Consider the following 3,485-nt stretch of genomic DNA (forward strand, 5'->3'; position numbering starts at 1 on the left):
TCCGGAAAGAAAAAAAACTTAATTTGAAACAGGAAGTGCGAGTGAAGATCTTGTGTGGAAAAAATCTGAGCGAAATGATGAAGGGTTTACCTCAGGACACAAACCGGGCTCGAACCTGAGTTCACCGGTGGAAAATCCCTGTCGCATTCCACTGGACTGTCCTTCCACAGTGACGTCGGCTACTACTACCTCTATCTATTGTCGTTCCATAGTCCCGTTGCATCAGGTCTATAAATATAAACACCCGAAAAGTTTGATCAGTGATTTTGCGTGGTCGAATGGATAACGACAATACTTGATACCCGGGAAGGCCGGGTTCGATTCTTGCTTAATTTATAAATAGAGCACATGGTGGGTCTCGAACTCGGTTCGCCTGACCACTACTCGATGTCTTTTACCATTCGGCCATTCTGGCGCGAAAATTTCGAATTTTTTACATGTAATTATAGGGCGTCCGTCTTAAGATGAGCCTGTCAAGAAAGGAACATGTTTGGTGACACGCTTGACATCTGTGGTGGCGTGTTCGCTTCTGCTTCAAACTTCTCACTTCGCCCCTGAACGAGGTGACGGGAAAACACTTGTTCGACTATTGCTAAATTTATAAACGGAGAGCAGATGGAGGTTCAAACTCGTTCCGCCTGCCTACCCAGCGAGCCTGTCAAGAAAGGAACATGTTTGGTGACACGCTTGACATCTGTGGTGGCGTGTTCGCTTCTGCTTCAAACTTCTCACTTCGCCCCTGAACGAGGTGACGGGAAAACACTTGTTCGACTCTTGCTAAATTTATAAACGGAGAGCAGATGGAGGTTCGAACTCATTCCGCCTGCCTACCCAGCGATGTCTTTTACCATCAGGCCATCCTGGGACGTACATTTCGCAATTTCTATATGTAATCGAAGGCGGCCGACCACACGAGTCCGTTTTTTTGACGGTAAAAAAAAAATAATTGGTGAGACGGTTGGCGTCTCTCGTGGAGTGGTCACTGATGGGACGAGCTTCGCCTTTGGGCGACGTGACGGCACTCCAACCTCACCCATCACCCCTCGACCACGCCAGTATTTCCGACCGCTGCCTGCCTTCAGAACGCCATCCTGAGATCAGGAGAGAGTTTGCAAAGCCAACTCCGTTTTCGATTAAAGACGAGTTGCACAAAGAGATTGTGTCGTTTTGTCATTTTGCTTTCTTGGCGATCGTGAATAAAGTGCAAATAAAACACCCATACGCACACTTCCAAACGTGCAAGCCAACTTTATTCATTGTTTCAAGATGCTTTTTAGATCAGGGCAACTCCGCTGGAAAAGTTGAGACGCAAGTCTCGTCTGTATGCTTGCGGGGTGCTCTCTGCTCGTCCCAACGGGGCCGGGGGCTGAAGAACCTGCAAAACCCAAAGGATCGCGGTGAAATCAAACTTCGTTTCAGATTGGGGAGGAAACATCGGATGACTTTCTGAGGGCCCCCATAACTTTTCCCCCTCAAAGTATTCACCGTACATCGATCAACATGAAGCCCCCCCGCCCCCACCACGACCACCACCACTTCCAAAACAAAGTTTACCCAACTACGACAATGCGGCAATGGGAGGTAGAACCAGGCCTCCTTGTTCCGAGTCCACCCGCATGAAACTCCAGCAGAATGCGGTCTCTTCCCAGCCCCTCCGCCGCCACGAGCAGCCCGTCACAACTGGACGGGGTCAGAAACATTTCGGTCTCAAACTCCAGCAGAGGGCCCGCTTTTGGCAAGGGGAAACAATAAACTCGCTTTCCAATCTCAGCTAACAGCAGTAAGAATCATTGTCAAATTCGACCGCAAACTCGCAAGAGCTCGCGCCGTCGTCGACGGTGTTCACGCTTAAAAACAAACAAAACAACACAACAAAAGGCCTGAACTAAACGTAAGGGCGCCGTCTGCTGGTGTCCAATAGGAACGACAAACCTTCGACTGAAGTGGCTTTCATTTTACAAGTTCAGTCCCACCGAAAAAAATACAACTCTCTGGGTACATTTAACAGGTGCTCTCTCACCATGTTGGTCTTTGTCATTGTGTTTATGATCCTCTGGACGAGTTGGAACTGGGAAAGTCAATTCCTTTTGTGTTTCTGCACGCTTGGCGAATACAGTACTGGACTGTAAATTTGATTCAGATTGCTTACCAAACGCCTTTGTGGTTTCCCGGACAGTAGGGGGCGATATGGACCAAGGAGATCCAATCCACCGAGAGGAAGAATAACAATTAAACCCAAGAACTGTACCACATCCGGTTCAATGAGCAAGTTTTTCCGCTTTCCACAAGCCCTGTTCTAAGTGAGTAATTTTAACATTTTAAACTGACTTCGCCGTTTAACTGTGAGTGTGTAGATGTAGACAGTTGGGGAGCGTTATTAAGACACGTTGCTCCTCTAATTTTGCTGTTGTTACTCACTAAGTCACTGGAAGTTATCGTAAAAAACAACGTCAGCAAAGGGGGCAGACTTGAATACTATTTTGAATGTTTTCCACACCAAAGCTGCTATCAACAGTGGAAATGTGATGGCTTCACATCAGGGGTGGTGGAGCAGATTTGTTTCAAAACTATTCACACAAATGCACCCGTGATTTTGTTCTCTTGTTTTTTGAAAGGAGGTTGCTCATTGTACCTTAGGTGTGGGGAGAGAGCCGCGAGTGGATTGCTCAAACAGATGCATTGCGAGTGCCGGCACGTTTGGAAATGGATGGGTTGAAAGTAAAAGTCTGCCACTTTACGAATAATGATTCAAATGAAAAAGAAACAAAGTGTGTGACTTTCCACTTTCGTTTTATTTTCTGCCTGACCAGATTTGTCAGATTACTGGGCCAAAGGCGCAGCCGCCAGACTCTGAGGACATGCGGGAGGGACGCCGACCTGCATTTGGACACGTGTGAGTACTGAGCTGTGTGGTGTGCTTGAAGAGCTGATGTCTGATGTCACGTTGCACCACAAGTGGAGGTGAGTGTGCCCGCCTGTCTGTCTCTCACTCAACTTAAACTTCTGCTTGTTGTACTGCACAACAGTGTCAACTCCCCATAGACAACGCAAGCATCATCAAGCACTTCTGGAATATGTTTTTAAACCTTGAAGTGGACCAAGTTAGTTTAAAAATGTGTCTGTTTGCATGTATATATAATATATACATACATGACTAACTTAGCCCATTTCAATGTCATTTAAAAACTTGACTAGAAGAGTGTGAACTTGGTCAATGTCATTTAAAACTTGACCAGAAAAGTGTGATCATGTTGTTGTGGAGTACACGGCAGTTAGGTTTTGTCTCAGTGATAGAAGTCGGACGTGCTCATGTCCCCGTTGGTGTGTCATGAGATGTCAGTGACATCACACACGAGCTGGTCAAGCACATGCTCCCATCTCAGGCCTGTCGTCAGTGTTTGTGTGCGTGCAACTTGAACTGGCCCACACAAAGATTGACTGGTCAAATGCTTTTACATTGTCATGTTCGCTTTTCTGTCCAATAA

At 46.7% G+C, this 3,485-nt stretch overlaps 1 long non-coding RNA gene across 2 annotated transcripts in view; it reads left to right on the forward strand.

Annotated features, from left to right (window-relative positions):
* Positions 1-3,485, forward strand: part of LOC109507200 (uncharacterized) — an 11,154-nt gene that overhangs the window by 6,862 nt on the left and 807 nt on the right. Inside the window, exon 2 of one of the 2 annotated variants that reach the window (XR_002166425.1) lies at positions 2,811-2,893. This is a non-coding gene — a long non-coding RNA (uncharacterized LOC109507200). Of the gene's footprint in view, positions 1-2,810; positions 2,962-3,485 lie in introns of both variants that reach the window. The other variant, XR_002166424.1, reaches the window with a different exon arrangement.

This window comes from Hippocampus comes, unplaced genomic scaffold (genome assembly GCF_001891065.2).
Source record: "Hippocampus comes isolate QL1 unplaced genomic scaffold, H_comes_QL1_v1.1 scaffold17, whole genome shotgun sequence".
Lineage (NCBI taxonomy): Eukaryota > Metazoa > Chordata > Actinopteri > Syngnathiformes > Syngnathidae > Hippocampus > Hippocampus comes.